Source organism: Durio zibethinus, chromosome 4, assembly GCF_047325235.1.
Source record: "Durio zibethinus cultivar Kanyao isolate XHJ-2024 chromosome 4, ASM4732523v1, whole genome shotgun sequence".
Lineage (NCBI taxonomy): Eukaryota > Viridiplantae > Streptophyta > Magnoliopsida > Malvales > Malvaceae > Durio > Durio zibethinus.
In genome coordinates this window covers 9,622,312-9,643,335 of record NC_143165.1, presented here as the reverse complement: position 1 = coordinate 9,643,335, position 21,024 = coordinate 9,622,312, and the positions used below count along the sequence as shown (strand labels likewise).

At 33.7% G+C, this 21,024-nt stretch overlaps 1 pseudogene; it reads right to left on the bottom strand.

The window, feature by feature from the left end:
* LOC149519105 (receptor-like protein 9DC3) overlaps positions 1-19,324 on the bottom strand; it is a 35,033-nt pseudogene extending 15,709 nt beyond the window's left edge.
* Between the last annotated feature and the right edge of the window lie 1,700 nt (positions 19,325-21,024).

Here is a 21,024-nt window from a genome sequence, read left to right as displayed (position 1 = left end):
GGGCAGTATAATAGCTATATAAATCCTGTCTTCATTGAAAAGGCAGTAGAACCAATTCCTGATCTAGATGATTTAAAAGAGAAGGAGAAGGAAAAGATGAGAGTAAAGGCTGAAGAAAGTTCCAAGATTAGCATGCTAAAGCAAAGGCTAAGGGCTGTGGAAGGATTTAGCTTCTATGGGTCAGTAGATGCCGTTGGGCTCTGCTTAGTTCCTGATGTGGTTATCCCCCATAAGTTCAAGGTACCAAAATTTGAAAAATATGATGGTACAAAGTGCCCCAAAACCCACATCACCATGTATTGCAGGAAGATGGCAGCTCATGCACAGATTGAGAAACTCTTGATGCATGTTTTCCAAGACAGTCTTACTGGCTCTGCGGCCAGATGGTATGTTCAGCTGGACAGGACTCGCATTCGCTCGTGGAGCGATATGGCACATGACTTTATCAGTCAATACCGACATATCATCGATTTGGCCCCAGATCGTTTGTCTTTGCAGAATCTGGAGAAAAAGGCAAACGAATCTTTTAAAGAGTATGCCCAGAGGTAGAGAGATATTGCTTCTCAGGTACAACCTCCTCTGACCGAGAAAGAAACTACAGTGCTATTTGTTAGCACTTTAAAACCTTTCTATTATGAAAAGATGATAGGGAATGCAACAAAGAATTTTGCCGATATGGTAATTTCGAGAGAAATCATTGAGAGTGCCATCAAGAATGGCAAGCTAGAAGGGAATGAAGCATCTAGCAAAAGAATTCCAAAGAAAAAAGAAACTGAAGCTCAGGCTGTGAGCTTTGATAGACAGCAACTTAGGGGTTATTCGCCCTACCCCCCACCAGAATATCTGCCCTATCACCCCACTGTAAATAACACTTCTTTTCACCCATACCAACCACCATACCCCCAAACCTATCAAACCTCTCATAGACCCCAAAACACCATGTACAGTTCTAACATTCAACCTACCCCAAAACCACAAATTCGCCCAACTAACCCTGCTGGTGGCTCGCGGGAGCAACGAACCACTCGCGAAAGACCTATTTTTGACCCTATTCCCATGACCTATACGGAATTATACAAGGAGCTCTACAATAATCATTTGATTGCTCCAAGTAAATTGGAACCCCTCAAGCCACCTTACCCTAAGTGGTATGATCCCACTGCCCACTGTGACTACCATTATGGGATTGCTGGTCACTCCACCGAAAATTGCACTACCCTGAAATATAAAGGGCAACGGTTGATTAAGGATGGGATGATCTGCTTTGATACTGGAGGGATGACTGCACCAAATGTTAGTGGCAATCCTTTGCCAAATCATAATGTGAATGCTATAGGTGAAGAGCATGAGCGCCAAGTGAAGAAAGAGGTGGTAGATATTAAGACACCTCCCGATCAATTGTTTGATGTCTTACGAAAAGCAGACATGATACAACTGGTAAGTCCACACAGCTATCATGGAGCATATATAGCTGGTACTAGTTGTAAGTATCATAGTGGGGCAAGAGGCCACTCCATTGAGACCTGTAAACAGTTTCACCGAGAGGTGCAAAAACTTTTGAATTCACATCAGATGGAGGTCTACGAAGAAAAAGAAAGCTTGAAGAATGCTGAGGTGTGTATGACTGATAGGCCTGAAAAACTGTTTCCCAAACCAGTAACAATTCGGTGTGGAAACAAACCAAAATCAATCATAGACAAGCTCCTCCCTAGGCCGGTAACTTTTAAAGTCCCGACTCCTTTTCCATACAAAGATGATAAAGCTGTGCCCTGGAGATATGGATGTGACACTGTAGTGCAGGGTTAAAAAGAAGAGGTCTCCAAAGCTGATGCTTCCAATATTACTGGTGTAGGAGGCATTACTCGAAGTGGGAGATGTTACACCCCAGAAATGCTAGAGAAGGCTAGAAGGGAGAAGGCTAAAGAAGGAGAAAGATGAAATAATCCAGAGATAGAGCCTGAAGAAGATCAGCCAAAGCCAGTATCAGAAAGGGAGGTTTGTGAATTCTTGAAGCTGGTAAAACATAGCGAATATTCAGTTGTGGAACAGTTGAATAAAATGCCAGCTCGAATCTCATTGTTATCACTGTTGCTGAACTCAGAGCCACATCGGAATGCCTTGCTGAAAGTGTTGAATCAGGCATACGTGGCACATAACGTGTCTGTTGAATATGTGAATCACTTGGCTGAAAACTTAGTCATGCCAAATCACATTTCATTCAGTGATGATGAGATTTCTTTGGAGGGAAAGAGAAATGCTAAGGCCTTGCATATCACAGTAAAGTGCCAGAGCCATATCATAGCTAAAGTCCTTATCGATAATGGTTCAGCCATCAATGTCATGCCTATGTCAACTTTGGCAAGGCTACCCATCGACTATTCTCATATGCGAGATAGTCAGATGATTGTGAGAGCCTTTGATGGGACCAGAAAAGAAGTCCTGGGAGATATTGAGATGCCCTTACAAATTGGGCCATGCACCTTCAATGTAAAATTTCAAGTGATGGACATCTCTCCTTCCTACAGCTGTTTATTAGGAAGACCATGGATTCACATGGCAGGAGCTGTGCCCTCTACTTTACATCAAAAGATCAAGTTCAATGTAGAAGGTCAATTGGTAGTAGTAGTTGGGGAGGAAGACATGCTGATGACTCAACCATTGAACACTCCATATGTAGAGGCTGCTGAAGAAGCATTGGAATGCTCCTATCGATCTTTTGAATTGGTCAATACTGTAGGTGAAGGATTCCAAAATCAGCCTTTTTCAAATATAGTGGTGAGCCAAGTCATCAATAAAGGCTGGTGTCCAGGACTAGGGCTAGGCAAAAATTTACAGGGAATTAAAGAACCTCCAACAATAGCAGACAATAGCGATAGGGCAGGCTTAGGCTATGAGATGGCAGAGTGGGAAGTCAAAAAGAGGCCATCAAGAAAGACACCAAGACTAATGTTCATCCCACACTTGTATGAAACCTTCAGACCTGGAGGATTCATGAACCCAGATGCTAGAAAAAGTGTGGAAGATGATTTTGCCCAGTTAGCCATTAATGCTGTTGAAGATGAGGTGAGGGTAAATCAAGAAGTGTGGGTTCGTCTCTGTCCACCAGATTATGAGCTGAACAATTGGAGTGTTATCGAGATGCCTTCGACTTTTGATTTAGATGCAATGTAATTGTAGCATCCCAATAGCTATTGCCCAAGGCATTGGGGTGATCTTTTTGTTCGGGCCATTCATCATTTATTATTTTTAATAAAGTTAGGAAGTATGCATTTTCATTCATTTCTTCTTGTGTTTTCATTATTTCCATCTTCCCAAACACATCTTGCCAACATATCCCATTTCATTCAATTGCAGGTCTTTAAATGAACATGAGGATAATCATGATAACAATCAAGAGGTTAGCTTTGAGAATTCAATTAACACTGATGAATTTGATAATGAAGAGAATTCTGAAGAATATGTTATGCCTCCGGACCTAATGAGGATGATTGAACAAGAAAATAAGCCGATTGAGCCCCATCAAGAGTTAGTAGACTTAGTGAATCTGGGAGATGTAAAAAATAGGAAAGAGGTCAGAATGGGCACTTCACTTTTATCTGAAGATAGGCAACGACTGACAGACCTACTCCGAGAATTTGTAGATATATTCGCTTGGTCTTATCAGGATATGCCAGGGCTGAGCACAGAGATAGTGGAGCACAGATTGCCTCTAAGGCCAGAATGTAAGCCAGTTCAACAGAAACTGAGACGAATGAAGCCCGAAATGCTACTAAAGATTAAAGAGGAGGTGAAGAAACAATTTGATGCAGGTTTTCTACAAGTGGCTAAGTACCCAGAATGGGTAGCCAATATAGTTCCAGTTCCTAAAAAAGATGGAAAAGTACGAATGTGTGTGGACTATCGGGACTTGAATAAGGCTAGCCCAAAGGATAACTTTCCTTTGCCTCATATTGACACACTAGTAGATAACACGGCTAAGCATTCGATTTTCTCCTTTATGGATGGTTTCTCGGGGTATAATCAGATAAAGATGGCTGCAGATGATATGGAAAAGACTACTTTTGTGACCATGTGGGGAACTTTCTGCTACAAAGTCATGCCTTTTGGGTTAAAGAATGCTGGGGCAACATATCAAAGAGCCATGGTAACACTCTTCCATGACATGATGCACAAAGAGATCGAAGTGTATGTAGATGATATGATTGCAAAGTCTTGTGGGGATGAAGATCATATCACTAGCCTCAGAAAGTTATTTGAGAGGTTGAGAAAATTTCAGCTAAAATTAAACCCAACCAAGTGCACCTTTGGGGTAAAGTCAGGGAAGTTGCTAGGCTTCGTAGTCAATGAAAGAGGAATTGAAGTCGATCCCGACAAGATACGAGCCATCCAAAATTTGTCACCTCCTAGCACACTAAAAGAAGTTCGAGGTTTTTTGGGTAGATTAAACTACATTTCTCGGTTCATCTCTCAGCTTACCTACAAATGTGATCCCATCTTTAAGCTTCTCCGTAAAGATAATCCTGGAAAGTGGAATGAAGAATGTCAAAAGGCGTTCGATAAAATCAAGCAATATTTATCGAACCCTCCAGTATTGGTGCCACCTGTTTCAGGAAAACCTTTAATTTTGTACCTAACTGTATGTGAAAATTCAATGGGATGTGTGCTGGGGCAGCAAGATGAGGCTAGTCGAAAGGAGAGAGCTATTTATTATCTGAGTAAAAAGTTCACTGAATACGAATCCAAGTATTCTTCATTGGAGAAAATGTGTTGTGCATTAGCGTGGACTACCAAAAGACTTAGACAGTACATGCTCTATCACACTACATGGCTCATAGCGAAATTGGATCCCATTAAGTACATCTTCGAGAAGCCTTCTTTGTCTGGGAGAATCGCTAGATGGCAAGTAATGCTCTCAGAATACGACATTATATACGTGAGCCAAAAAGCAATAAAAGGGGGTGCTATAGCAGAATTTCTTGCAGATCGTGCTACTGAAGAGTATGAGCCGATGAAGCTAGAATTTCCTGATGAAGACTTGATGGCTATTTCTCAACTGGAAGAAAGGGAGCATGGAGAAAAATGTTGGAGAATGTATTTTGATGGAGCTGTCAATGCCTTGGGGCATGGAATTGGGGCAATTTTGATTTCTCCAGAAGAACAGTACTACCCTGTAACAGCGAGGTTAAATTTTAATTGCACAAATAACATCGCTGAGTATGAAGCATGTGTTATGGGCCTGCAAGCTGCTATAGAAAGAAGAGTGAAAGCACTGAAAGTGTTTGGAGACTCAGCTCTAGTTATATACCAGTTGAAAGGAGAATGGGAGACGAGAGACTCAAAACTCGTTCCATATCATAAGTATATTCTAGAGTTGATGAAACAATTTGAAGATGTCCAGTTCGATCACTTACCTCGAGAAGAAAATGTGATTGCTGATGCATTGGCTACTCTGGCTGCAATGATTCGAATTAATGAGGACATTGACATTCAGCCCATAAAGTTAGATGTTAAGGATATACCAGTGTATTGTTCTAATGTAGAGGGGCAAGAAGATGGAAAACCCTGGTATTATGACATCTTACAGTATGTCAAGGATCAGCAATATCCAGTTCATGCAACAGAAAATGATAAAAGGGTCATCCGAAGATTGGCTATGAGCTTTTTCCTGGACAAGGATATCCTTTACAAAAGAAGCAAGGATCAAGTACTATTGAGGTGTGTAAATGAGACTGAAGCGAAAAAAATCATTGAAGAGGTACATGATGGAATATGTGGGGCACATACTAGTGGACATATGATGGCAAGACAGATTATGAGAGCGGGATATTACTGGTTGACGATGGAGAATGATTGCATTGACTATGCTCGTAAATGCCATAAATGCCAGATATATGCTGATAAGATTCATGCTCCGCCGTCTGCTTTACATGTTATGGCACCACCATGGCCATTTTCAATGTGGGGCATGGATGTCATTGGTCCAATTACCCCAAAGGCTTCTAACAGGCACAGATTCATTTTTGTGATGATAGATTACTTCACAAAATGGGTAGAAGCAGCTTCATATGCAAATGTGACACACTCTGTGGTTTGCAAGTTCATAAAAAAGGAGATCATCTGTAGATATGGACTTCCGGAGAAAATCATTTCAGATAATGCCAAGAATCTGAATAGCAAGATGATGCAAGAAATATGTGCTCAGTATAAGATCAAGCATCATAACTCGGCACCATACCGTCCAAAAATGAATGGGGCAGTTGAGGCAGCCAATAAGAACATAAAGAAGATTTTGGAAAAAATGACCGAGACTTACAAAGATTGGCATGAGAAGTTGCCATTCGCATTGCATGCATATCGAACGTCAGTTCGTACCTCTACTGGGGCAACCCCATTTTCGTTGGTTTATGGGATGGAGGCTGTACTACCAGTGGAAGTAGAGATCCCCTCTTTGAGAGTCTTAAAAGAAGTTGAGTTAGAAGAGGCTGAATGGATTCGAGAACGTTATGAGCAGTTAAATTTCATAGAAGAAAAGAGATTGACTGCACTGTGCCATGGTCAGCTATACCAAAGAAGAATGATGAGGGCTCATGATAAGAAAACTCGACCTCGTTGCTTTCGAGAAGGAGAGTTGGTTTTGAAAAGAATTCTCCCAATCCAGCACGATAGTAGAGGAAAATGGACTCCGAATTGGGAAGGGCCGTATGTGGTGAAACGGGCCTTTTCGGGTGGAGCGTTGATATTGACTGAAATGGATGGAAATGATTTACCCCATCCTGTAAATTCTGATGCTGTGAAGAAATACTATGCTTGAAAAAAAATGAAAAAATGGAAAAATGAAAAATGAAAAAATAAAAAAAAATGAAAAAATGGAAAAATGAAAAAATGAAAAAATGAAAAAAGAAAAAATGGAAAAAAAAGAAAAAGTGAACAAGGAGGACTCAAGGCGAAAACCCCAAAAGGGCGGTTTGAGTCATAGGGGGTTGTCTAAGTTGAAAACCTGAAAAGGCGGCTTAGATAAGGAGAATACAGCATCGAATCTGAAAGTCTGCTGATATGAAGGTTAGCAAATTCAGAAGAGTTTCAAGTTGTTAAATACATCAGAAGGTTGAGTTTTCAGAAAAAACTTTGAGATATGTTATCATGATTATCTTATTGTTCATTTTGGGCTTTGTCCCCATACCTATCCTTGTAATTCTTTCTTGGCCAAAGTTTACCGACATTTGCTAATAAAGAAACATTTTATTCTTTGCTCCTTTTTCAGATGACTGTTTCCCTACCATTCATATCCCTTTCTTCTTAATACCCCATCATGGAAGGAATGTGTAAATGCATTCTCCCTTTCTGAGTTGAAAATAATGATTGATGAATGAATAACAACATAAAAAGATTTTTACATTACATTGAATAAATCAAGAGTGATAAAGGTAGAATCGAGATGTTCAGCTCCTGATTAGGACATTGAATTTGGGAAGAGATTTTTTGTTACAGGAAGAATATGAATGGAAGAAATAATTAAGAGTCACACTGGTTCGATCTTAGAAGAGCAGTGCAATTGGATCCTTGAGGAATCAAAGGGCTTGACACCCAAGAAAAAAAAAAGAGCTTGAGAAACTTGAGTACCATACATTGAACAGGAATTAATTGGCCAACATTTGCATGGCATGCATTGAAATTCATATGCATTTGCATAGCATACACTACTTTCAGGAAAGTATAGTGTACAAATTCAAGAAGCAGTGGTGTTCCAACATCCCATATGAAAAAGACAGATATGAAAAGACTTTGCAAGTTTGAGAAGAAACTTGTCAGGTAAGTTCTTAATCCTTGAAATAGGATGTCTCTTGGTATCGGGGTTGATTTATAAGACCTTTGGGCATAATCTCCTGAAATCCCTTCAAACACAACTTTCAACTCCTTCGGACATGATCGTCTAGGAGTATTTACTTTCCAAGTTCGTTGCCTCTGTTTAGAGGAGCAATTTATTTTTCCAAGTTCGTTGCCTCTGTTTAGAGGAGCAATTTATTTTTCCAAAGTCGTGGTGCCTCTGTTTAGAGGAGCAATTTATTTTTTCAAAGTTCCGTTGCCTCTGTTTAGAGGAGCAATTTATTTTTCAAAGTTCCGTTGCCTCTGTTTAGAGGAGCAATTTATTTTTCAAAGTTCCGTTGCCTCTATTTAGAGGAGCAATTTATTTTTCCAAAGTCGTGGTGCCTCTGTTTAGAGGAGCAATTTACTTTTCAAAAGTCGTGGTGCCTCTGTTTAGAGGAGCTTTGGTAAAAAAAAAAAAAAAAAAAAAAAACAAAACAAAAAAAAAACAAAAAAAAAAACCAAAAAATGTTGAGTTGAGTCTTGATTGGGTGTCTACGTCTTTGCGCAATTTTTGTTTCACAAAAAATGTGCAAAGAGGGGCAGCTGTAGACACCCAATTGGGTCCGGCCCAGATCAATTGGGCCTGGCCCAAATGGGTAGGGCCCAATTCAATTTGTCCTGTATTATTTTGTATTTTATGTATTTTATGTATTTTATTATTATGTATATATTTATTTATTTATTTATTTTTTATTAGATTAGATTTATATGTATATAGTTATATATTTATTATTATTTTTTTTATCTGTTCTGATTTTTCCTGATTATCAGATATTTTTTTATAATATCTTTTGATTTATCTTTTCTAATTATCTAGTATTTTTTATTTATTTTGATTTTAATTTTGGAGGGCTGAGATTGAAGGCTGAAGAATCTCATTGGAAATGGGAATTCAATCAGAAGAGTCCAGTGGGATTCAAAGATTGAATTCCCGTCCAAGGAGGAATTGGGATTGATCAGGAACTCCTGATCAATCCCTATAAAAGGGACTCTGGAACAGAATGCAAGGAACACAGAAAACAGTAAGCAAAGCTACTGATTTGAGAGAAAAGGAGGCGTATAGGAAGTTAGAAAAAGTTTAGGAGTGTTCTGGGAGTGAGAAAAATTTTTTAGAAATTTTTGGTGAAAATTTTTTCTGGAAATTTCTGGGAAATTTCCAGATTCCGACGAAAATTCCGGCGAAGTTTGAATTTTTTGGCGACAATTCCGGCCAACATTGAAGTTTCCGGCGACCTGCCCAGTTTCCGGCGAAGAATCCCAGAAACCGGCGACTTTCCGGCCAACTTCCGGTGAAATTTCCAGATTCCGACGAAAATTTCCAGAATCCGGCACCGGTGTTCTTCGGTTTCTAGAGAGAAGGGAGAGAAAAAGGAAGAAGAGAGAGAGAGGGGGAGGAGCGTTCTGCCGAAAAACGGAGGAAGGTGCCTTTTATACCCTCCCAAAACGATGTCGTTTTGGCCTTAAGTAACCCAGAGGATCCGCGCGTTTTGCCGCAATCCGACCCGACCCGGGCGTCGACCCGCTTTCTGACCCGCGCGTGCCAGCCCCTCCGAGCCGAGCCGAGCCGAGCCAAGCCGCCAAGCCGCTCCCCCCCGAGCCGTTTTCCTGCCTTGAGCCGAGCCGCGATCCAAGCCGCGATCCGAGCCGCTCCAGGTTTTTTTTTTTTTTTTTTTTTCCTTTTAATTTTTTTTTCTTTGGTTATTTGTTTATTTTATTTTTTATTTATTAGATTAGGTTTATGTAATATTCTTTTTATTTATTTTTTATTATTTTATTTTCTTTAAATAAAAATAAAAAAATTCCAAAAAGAATATATTTTTAGGGAAAAGTTGAAAGTATCAATTTTCCTTAGAAATAAATTTCCAAAAAATATTTTTGGGGAAAAGTTGAAAGTATCAATTTTTCTCAGAAATAAATTTCAAAAAAAAAAACATTTTTAGGGAAAAGTTGAAAGTATCAATTTTCCTTAGAAATAAATTTCCAAAAAATATTTTTGGGGAAAAGTTGAAAGTATCAATTTTCCTCAGAAATAAATTTAAAAAAAAAAACATTTTTAGGGAAAAGTTGAAAGTATCAATTTTCCTTAGAAATAAATTTCCAAAAAATATTTTTGGGGAAAAGTTGAAAGTATCAATTTTCCTCAGAAATAAATTTCAAAAAAAAATATTTTTAGGGAAAAGTTGAAAGTATCAATTTTCCTTAGAAATAAAATTCCAAAAACTATTTTTGGGGAAAAGTTGAAAGTATCAATTTTCCTTAGAAATAAATTTTCAAAAAAAGGGTTTTTGAGGAAAAGTTGAAAGTATCAATTTTCCTTGAAAATCGAAATTTTCAAAAAAAATATTTTTGGGGAAAAGTTGAAAGTATCAATTTTCCTTAGAAATAAATTTTCAAAAAAAAAAGGGGGGGTTTTGAGGAAAAGTTGAAAGTATCAATTTTCCTTGAAAATCGAAATTTTCAAAAAATATTTTTAGGGAAAAGTTGAAAGTATCAATTTTCCCTACAAAAAAAAATCATTCTTTCATTCCTTTCTATCTTAATTTTGATTTTGTTTTTTTTTTTCTTTTCTCTTTCTTTAAATAATCCGACGACGGAGCCTTTGTAAGTGAAACAGTAGTTTTTCTTGCATACTCTTGAGGTGAGGGAATTTTCTCAATTTTCTGCTAAAAGTATTAGAGTCAATTGAGAATAATTTTCAACAACTAACTACTTGGTAAAATTTTAAGGCTTTTGGATAACACAAATTCAAGCTGGTACCATCTTTTGATGGGCGTTGTGAGGGTGCTATAACCTTCCTCACACGTAACCGAACTCCCGAACTCTGTTCTGGTCAGCAGACCTGAACCTATTCTTCTAGGGACCCTTAAACTTAGGTGTTCCCTGGAAGGACAGATTCCTTAGGTGGCCAATCGCACCTAGACAAAAAAGATTGGTGGCGACTCCCTAAAGTCAATGTCTAGCGATAGATCCCCGGATCTAGACGTTACGACATTATTAACACCGTTTATATATAGAATTATGTAATCTTCAATCTATAACTTGCGCGCACTGAAACATTGTTGAATTCTCCACAAAAAGTACAAAATTTACAGTGTTGACTACATTAAATTGACAAAAGATGAGATGAGAAAAAAGACCTGAATGCTTGAACTAGCTTTTGTTTTTGCACCATCAATTAAGCTAACTAAAAGTAAATATGAACATGGATTCCACCAATTGCAGAAACCCAACCTCATATCAGCAAATTCAGGAGAACTAATTTTTTCTTTTTTTATTATAGAAAAACTATTATTCATGACAACTTGCATATTTCTACAATTACAACGAAAATTCTTTGTTTTGTTTGTTTTCAGACCTCTATAGGATATCTCCAAAGTCTTTACCAGTTGACTGCTTTATCCTCTACAGGGAAGCTAACTTGCAAATGAGAGGGATGCTCGTTGGAAAAAAGACACCACAAGAAAACAGATTTTAGCAAGCTAAAACGATTAAAATACTAAATACATAATTAAATAAAAATTTATTAATAAAATTTGCTAATGAATATCTTTAAATCACTTTAAATTTAGTTAAATTGTAATTTATAATATTTTTATTTTAGATATAAAGTGATAATTAATTTGAAGAATTTCAATTTTTTTGAATAAATGTTACGTATTATGCTAACCTAAAAAATTTTGATACAATTGTAAATATTCTTGAATTGGTATAAAAGAGAAAATGAACAAGAACACAATATTTCTCTAAATAAAAGAGTTTCATATTAATCTTAAAAAATTTTGAAATCAATACATTTATATATTTTTTATTGAACTATTATGTAGCACAACCTTCTTTGTCATATGGAGAAGATAGAGTTATATATAACTAATCAATTTTTCATCTCATTTTTTATTTAGAATAATCTCCCATTATTGATTCCAGCAATTAAATAAAATTGTACGTTCTATCGATTGAAAGTTTAATCTTTTATTTAAAAAAATTTATTATATAAAATATTAAAATACATCATTTTAAAAAATAAAATAAAATAAATTCCTAACATTAGTACTTGTTATGTTTCCTTAAGAAAATTCTAATTCTAAAAATAACAAACTTGTTATGTAATACTTGCACAATTTATAATAATTTCATTTTCAACATTAATAAATTTTCATAAATAAATGTAACTTTTGTATAAATACTTTCAAAAGATAGTTCCAATGAATTTTATCACACTTTGAAAGAATTCACCAAAAATAATTAATTTTATTTCACTCAATAATTTTTTACTTAAAATAATTCATATTAAGTCATTTGATGACACAAAAGCAAGTAATTTGATATAATTAAGAAAGATTAAATAATCTTGAAATATAAATTAATCATATATATGCATATTAAAATAAAAGTTAAGAGAAAATTAAATCAATTATTGTTTTAATCGATGTGAGCAATCTTACAGCAATTTGACGAGACCCAATCTTGAGCTACTAGGAACAATATAACCTCTTAAATTATCTAATTTTACAAGTAAAAAATCCAATTAAAATGTTCAATGAATTATATAGTGCTAATTGTTGGTAGAGAAAATGCAATTGATTTGCATTTGATTTAATATTAGTTTTTGTTCATGGGAATAACAATTATAAAGTTTTAGAGAAAAAAGGACTAAAAAATATAAAAGTCAAACTAAACTATAAAAATAATATATTAAAAAATTATTTCAAGGGACTAAAAAGATTTATTATGTTATCAATAGTCAAATGATCAACTCATAAAAACATATAAATAATAAAATCATTAACATACTTATATAGTTAATCTATTAAAACAAAAAATTAAAAGATAAAAAAAAACGAATATATTTCAATGACTTAATTATGATTATCTTTAATGAATTTATTTATCAACATAAACTTCATATACAATTGTTTTTACAACAACTAAATAAACAAACTTCATATAATTGTTTTATTCCTATGCACATTAAGCTTTGATCTTGTTCTATTTGTATTTTTATTTAATGTGAAAAATCATTCGACTTATAAAAGGAGTCTAATAATTAAAAAAAAAAGTCATTTAAATTAAAATTAAAAAAAAATTCTAATGGTATTTTAGTCAATCACTTTTAAAATTTTTGAAATTAATATTTATGTAGAATCTTTTAGTCAATTACTTTTAGCACTTTTTTAGTCTAATTATAAAAAAAATCTAATAATAATAAAATTCAGTTATATTAAAATTCATAAAACAATTACTAACGGTAACTTAGTTAATCAATTTTAACATTTTTGAAATTAAAATTTATTAAGGATATTTTAGTCAATTATTTTTAATACTTTCTTAGTCTAATTATATAAAAAAAGAGTCTAATAATAATAAATTTCATTTAAATTAAAAATTTTAAAAACATTTACTAAGTATATTTTAGTCAATCACTTTTAATACTTTTGAATTAAAAATTTAAAATTTTAAGTATTTTAATTTCATAAAAACTCTATTTTTAATTTTAGTTTATTTAAATCAAACTTAAATAAATTAATAAAAGCTATATATTTAAGGATAAATTTGGTAATTTAAAAATTTATAAAAGTATATAGATTGATAACTATTAATACTTATACAGTTCACATTTTTATATATAGATGATAAATAAATTATTATAATAATAACAAAGATCACTCGAGTTTTATTTGGGTTTAATTCCTTTTCTTGAAGAACTTAAAGCGCACACTCTCTCAGACCGTCTACGCACACTCTCTCAAACCGTCTTTATCCATTCAAAATTTTACTCTTAAAGTATACCTGATAAGAATCGGATCTGAGTGAAAAAAAAGAAAGAAAAGAGTTTCTCTTCCTATCAACTGAGTAAACCTCATGGGTGTTTGTGAAAAATATTAAAGCTGTTATTTTGCACATAATAAAACACTGCAAAATCTTTCACACAAAGTCCAATTAGCATTATTGACTACGTTTAATTGAGAAAAGACGGGTTGAGCAAGAAGACCTGAATAGTGGAACTAGCTTCTTTGCACCGTCAATTAAGCTCCCTAAAAGTAAATATAGGGATATGGAATCCACCATATTCAGTTCAAGACAAATTTTAGTTTACCAAATCTCTCTGGTTAAAGTTTCGCTACCATTACAATTATCTATCCAATAAAGCAAATTAATATAAATGCACTGTACACTAGGAAATTTCTCTTGAATATCAGACCAAGTAACTTGTGAATGCAGGAACACTGAATTGGTTATTGAGATGGGATCCTATAAGAGGAAAATTTGTGCATTTTGATCCAATCAATACGTTATATATAATTAGGTTTTTTATAATTTTTTAATATATATGTGTCACCTTACTAACATCATTTATAAAATTTAAAAACTCAATTATCAGTGAATGAAATAATTTCTTAAACTTTATATATAGAATTATGCAATCTTCAATCTATAATGTGCAAATATTATTGAATTCTCCACAAAGTACAAAATTTACAATATTGACTACAATTACTCGAAAAAAGATGAGATGAGAAAGAAGATCTAAATGTTGCAACTAACCTTTTTTTTTTTTTTGCACCATCAATTAAGCTAACTGAAGGCAAATGTAAACATGGATTCCACCAATTGGAGAGCCCCAACTTCATATCAGTGAATTCAAGACAACTATTTAATTTGTTATTATAGAAAAACTATTATTCAAGACGACTTGCATATTTCTGCAATTACAACGAAACTTCTTTGTTTTGTTTGTTTTCAGACCTCAATAGTACATCTCCAAGTCTTTTCCAGCTGCCTGCATTATCCTCTATAGGGAAGCCAACCTGCAAATCAGAGGAACGTTCGTTGGCACCTAAAGGCAAATAGGGAGATGGGATCCACCAATTGCAGCACCCTAATTTCACATCAGTGCATTCGACTTCAAGGCAGGTTAGTTCACCTAATTTAATCCGTAACATTTTTTACAGCGAATTGTATATACGCTGATTCTATTTGTTGAATTATATAGGTGTCTCATGTTGATTAACGCTATAAATGATTCTGATAAACTTATTGGGAATTGTTGCTTTTGGGGAAATTGTGGTTCTATATTCCTTTTTTTCTCTTTTAACTAGAAAAATTGTCTCATTTCAAAAGACTAGAACACAAAAAATTTAGTCCTTCACTGTGCATTAATGAATGTAAAACATTGAATTTAATCCTTATCTAAGTTTCTGTTACTTTGTTTAACGAATATTAATGACCAACAAAGTTAAAAATGTGATTAGTAACGCTTGGGAAAGTTTGATCTGCTACCCATTCCGGTCTTTGTTGAAGAAATTTTTGAACCACAAATTGAGCACTTTGTTTACTCAAGGTAGGAATGTCAGTGGTTTCTTCGTTTCTTCATCAGGATGTGGAAAAAGCAAGGCAAATCCCTTAAAGCGTGATCGATTCTTTGCTGTCAATAAGAACTAAGAATGCTTAATTGGAACTTGTGCTTTTGTCACTTGCAATAAGAAAAGTTATATTCCTCATTTCTAGATGAAATCAAACGCTACCTAATTGGTGTTTATATACATAGTTTCAAGAGATGAATATAAATCAGGTGTGGATTTCCTTTGATTTCTTCTATTTTTTACCTTAACTTTTTAAGAACGAAACAAAGTGTCAATCAAGTCCGTCATTGTTGCCATTGGATACTATCGTAACGGTTTTGTGTCCGCCCGATGAATTTAGAAACAAAAATAAAAGAACGAAACATAGAGTCGCCACCAATCTTTTTTAGCTAGATGCGATTGGCCACCTATTAAAATTTATCCTTCTAATAAGATTTTAAAATTAATTAAAATTTATTAAAAAGATAATTTCACGGTTTGCGAAACAATCGGTTATGCGTGGAGAAGGATTAGCACCCCCACGACGCCCATTTAAAAGCGGTACCACTTAACTATGTGTTATCCTTTTGATTTTGATTAAAAATAGTCTCATTCTCGGTGTTTGGAAAAATAATTTTCTTGATTTTTTTTGGAAATTGGTTTGTTTGGTTTTATTCTAAAAAAATTATTATTCAAATTTTATTCGAGAAAAATAAATTAGAACCTTTTTTATTGAAATAATTCTCAAAATACTCCAATACGTTGGTAATATTATAAGAACTCTTTCTCACCTAGAGATTTCTTAGGCATCGCTTCTCAGAATACCTAAGAATCTCATCTTCGGAGGTCCGAATTTATTTTTCGTAAAAATTATATCATGCATGCAATGCAAATAATAACATGATGCACACATTTTTTTTATTTTTAGAAATTTTATTAATTTTTATTATTATTCTTATTTAAAAGAAATGAAAAACAGAGGATTTTTTATTGTATTGAAGATTTTCTATAAATATTCCAATACACTGGTAATATTTAAGAAAAAATCTTCTCACCTAAGGATTTCTTAAAGCATCTTTACTCAGAATACTTTTGGAATCCCATCATCGGACAAAATTTTCTTTTTTCTCATTTTTCATTACCTATTTTTAATTTATTAGTTAATGTTATTATTATTTTATAAGAAAAAAAGAAAATTTTTATTGTATTAAAAATTTTTTTATAAATATTCCAATACATTGATAGTATTTTAAAAAAATCTTCACCTAAAAATTTCGTAGGTATCACTACTCAGAATACCTTTGAATCTCATCGTCGAACAAAAATTTCTTTTTTTCTTTTTTTTTATTATTTTATAAGATTTATTCTAAAATTAATATAATTATCAAAAACTTTTATTATATATTTTTATTAATTATTATTATAAAACAACAAAAATTTATTCTGTTAAATTTAAATATTTTAACATGCATAAATATTAAGAATAATAATTAAAATAACAAAAATAATATTAAAAAAAATTTTTTCTTTTACCTAAACCGGGTCAACTGTTCGGTCAACATGCGGTTCGATCCAGCGATTTGGTTGCAGTTCGGATCAGGTTCAACGGTTCGGTTTCGGTTCAATCAGACTGATCAAATGTTGATGGAGAAATGGGTCACGGGTCGGGTGCGCAGACCCTGGGTCAGGTGTGCAGACCCCGGGTCGGGTCGCGAGTTGACACGCGAATCCTAGGTGCTTAAAACGAAGTCGTTTTGGCCCTTTATTGAAACGACGTCATTTTGGTTTTGGCAGTTTATGTAAAAGGTGCTAAAATTTTTTTTGGTCATTCTCCCCCTTTCCCAAAAAAAAAAAAAAAACACTCTCTTCTCCCCATTTTTTTAACAGGCTGATCGACGGACAGCTACTATGATCCTACTGGCGACGATCTCCCACCACCGTCACTGTAGTCGAAAAATTCCAAAAAAAGACCCACAAACTCCTCTCGACCCCCTGAACACAAATCCGACCTTCTTTTCACCAAAAAGAATCCTCAATTCTCTAGATCTGCTCTTGAAGTTTCTGTGAAACCATTTTTTTTGGTATTTTGATTTTTTTTTTTTTTTGAAACTGACTTTATTTTTTTTCTTTGCGCAGGGGCTCTTGGCGCTGGGTTCCTCCCTACGATGAGGCCTGAGCTTTTGTTTTTTTTTTACTTTTTTTTTTGTAAAATGTGTTTTTTTTCACAGGGTTCCTTTTTTCGTCCCTTTTTTTTAGGTTCAGCTAGGAACTCTATTTATAGAGCTCCGACTGTGCGTAGCACAGAGCTCGGCATGAGGTGCAAGCACGAGCCCCATACCCTTTTTATTATTTTTGTCTGATCTGGCAGTGGTAGGGCTAGTAGCCAGTAGGATGGGTGATTAGAGTATGGGTGGTAGGGTGTGGTATGGTGGGTGGGGCATGGTGGCAGTGGTGCCGGGGAAGGCACCACTACCATCCCTCCCTTTTTTTTTTGTTCTATTTTTTTATATATTTTTTGTATTTTTGTTTAATTTTTATTATTTTATTTATTACTTTTTCAGTGACCGAACAAATTTGATGTCCACAGCTGCCCCTCTTTGCAAATTGCTAATAATCAGTAATATGGCAAAAACAAATACAACAATTTTGTTCAGAATCCAAATGGATTTTTCTTTTCTTTTTTTTTTTCGTCTTTTTTTTTTAGCATAAACTACTCAAAAAGTCTTCTCATCAAATCGAAAATGCTCCTTTCACTTGAGGCTCAACAATTTTTGAAAATTTAAAATCAGAAAAAGGCTCCTCTCAGCAGATGCTCAATAACTTTAAAATTCATTTTGAAAAAGCTCCTCTCAGCATAAGCTCAACAACTTTAAAATCCATCTTGAAAAAGGTTCCTCTCAGTAGAGGCTCAACAACTTTAAAAATTTCATCTGAAAAAAACACCTCTCAATAGAGGCTCAATAACTTTAAAATTCTCATTTGAAAAAGCTCCTCTCAGCAGAGGCTCAATAACTTTGAAAATTCTCATTTTGAAAAGACTCCTCTTAACAGAGACTCAACAACTTTAAAAAATTCTCATCTTGAAAAGAGCTCCTCTCAGCAGAGGCTCGACAACTTTAAAAATTTTCATCTTGAAAAAACTCCTCTCAACAGAAGCTCCACAACTTTAAAAATCTCATCTGAAAAAAACTCGAGTAAATCAATTTAAGTTATGTCATACAAATCAAATGATGCTACAGTAAATTGATCGTTTAATGCTAATTAGAATTAAAAATGCTTGCCTTGGAACTTGTGTTTTTATCAATCAAATGATACAGTAAAATAGTAGTATATATAACTTCATAATTCAAATATATAGACCAAGTAACATTTGTTATAATGTCTTATTGTCTGAAGGTTACATATAAACCATGTGAGTGAAATTGATAACTGAAACATAAGTTTCCAAATTAATTCATTTCATTGCTTCATCTTTTTGGATGTTAAAATAAAACCAAACAATATAATTATTAGTCAACTCTACCCAACTCATCCTAGTCTCATGCAAAGTAAAACTGCTTATTACAATTTAGGATTTTCTATTTTTTTGGAGAGCAGTAGCAAATATTATTTAGTCAAACAAGCTGAAACTAAAATCATGGAAGAAATTGCTGCAACCAAACAAGATGCAAACGTTTAGAAAAGATGCTTACACACATTATTAAATACAAAGACAAACAAATACATGAGTAACCATCACCATAGGCAAAACATTTGATAGACTACACTACAATAAAATGTAAAAACGCAACATAAATGCTTGAACATCATTTCCACTGACTAGATTCTTCTTTGTTTACCATTGCGATTTAAGACTAATCATTTAAGACTAATCAAATTCTCTATTGAAGTGGGGATAGAACCACTAAGGTAATTATGAGAAAGGTTAAGCCTTCTGAGTGAGTTAAGCTTTCCAATAACCTCTGGAATCTCTCCTTGAAACTTATTATTTGTGAGGTCAATGCTGGTTAACTTGAAGAAAATTTTCACCACTTCCATTTTACTACTTTTATTGCAATTCTAATAGAGTAGCTATAGAAACTACCACCAGAAGTATCAGTCACTCCTATGTATTGCATTGCACTTTCATTTTCTGTGAGATTTTTCATAACTTTGAAATTTTTTATATATCTCACAGGTAGTGTTCAGTAAAAGAATTGCTTGAGAAGTCAAAAATGTGCATTTTGGAAAAAGAAAGACTGGACCTGTTGTCTTGTATGGAGCCTTGCAGTTGATATGACCAATTGCAGCACATGATTGAAACAAGTTTTTCTGTTTTTGGTTTTAATTATGAGGTTTAAGTTTACGGAGAGGGAGCTGGGATCCACTTTAATGCTTCAAGCACAGCTGCGTCAGCCTACAACCCACCCTTGAGGGCATACCTTTTTATGGTTAGAAGTTAAAAATCATGGAAATGATGAATTTGATAATTAATTGTGTGATTTATTGATAAAATATTATTTGTTTAATTTTAAAGATAAAATTTTAATCTTTGATAATCTTGAATATAAAAAATATTAATTTGGAAATGGTAAACAAATTCATTTTTATTTGAAATATGGCATGTGATTATAATTTTATTTTTTAAGATTAGTTTGCTCTAATGAAGTCTTTACATGTGTTGACTATGAAGAGTTAAAATCTCATTACAAAACATCCATCGAATGACAACGGCATTTCATCATGAAATTCCACCAATCACATAATTTGAACAATAATTTTTTGCCTTATTAATTAGAATTAAATTAAAACTTTAATAATAATATTTTTGCTGGTGACAATGACTTAATGGTTGCCAACGTCACTGCAATTGCTTCCTTTGACCCAAAAGCAACTGGAGTTTGAGTTGCCCAAAGCTTTTGGTCCAAAAACCTTTTTATCTTAGATTTCTAGTTAGAACTCCAATATGGCATTAGTTGAAGATAAATTTAGCCTGATTAATTATTTTAAAGGTAATATTTGATAAGTTTAAGATTTAAATTTATTATTTGTAATTTTTTTTTTTATCTTCAAATACAGCCTCTTTTATAAAATAAAAATCAATTCCAAAAATAGTAGTTATTCCCCTGATTTTGGACAAATAATTTGTAACTTGTGTCAGTAATTCTCTGCTTTGAGATTACAAATAGCCTGCTTTTGATAGGCACAATGTAGCCACCTATGTTTTAATCATCATCTCCTAATATACTCTCAAATAAAAAATTTCAAGTCCTTTTATTTTTGGGCATATAGCTTTGCATCAGCCATGATTTATTGATAGCATACAAAAATTGTATCTCTATATCTAAGCAACATGACATGGATTTCTAATGTGTACTGTTTGCCAACACTATCACAGGCAAGAGAAAGCTCAAAAAAGTTTGCATCCTCGATTCACCTTTTTAAATATTTTACTATGCTAAAATTAGATAATGACGAAAGTACACGATAATAGATAATGGATATAATAATTTGTATATTTATATTTGATAAAATATTAATAATTCGTGTATATGTTTTATGTGTTATATAAAAATTACATATTATTGTCGTAACGATTTTGTATTCACCTGACGAATTTAAAAATGAAATAAAAATAAAAAATAGGAGTCGCCACCAATTTTTTTTTGGTTAGGTGTGATTGGTCACCTATTAAAACATATTATTTTAATAAAATTTTAAAATTAATTAAAATTTATTAAAAGGATAATTTTAGGGTCAACGAAATAATCTGGATTCGAGAGTCGGTTATGCGTGGGGAATGATTAGCACCGCCATAGCGCCCATTTAAAACGGTACC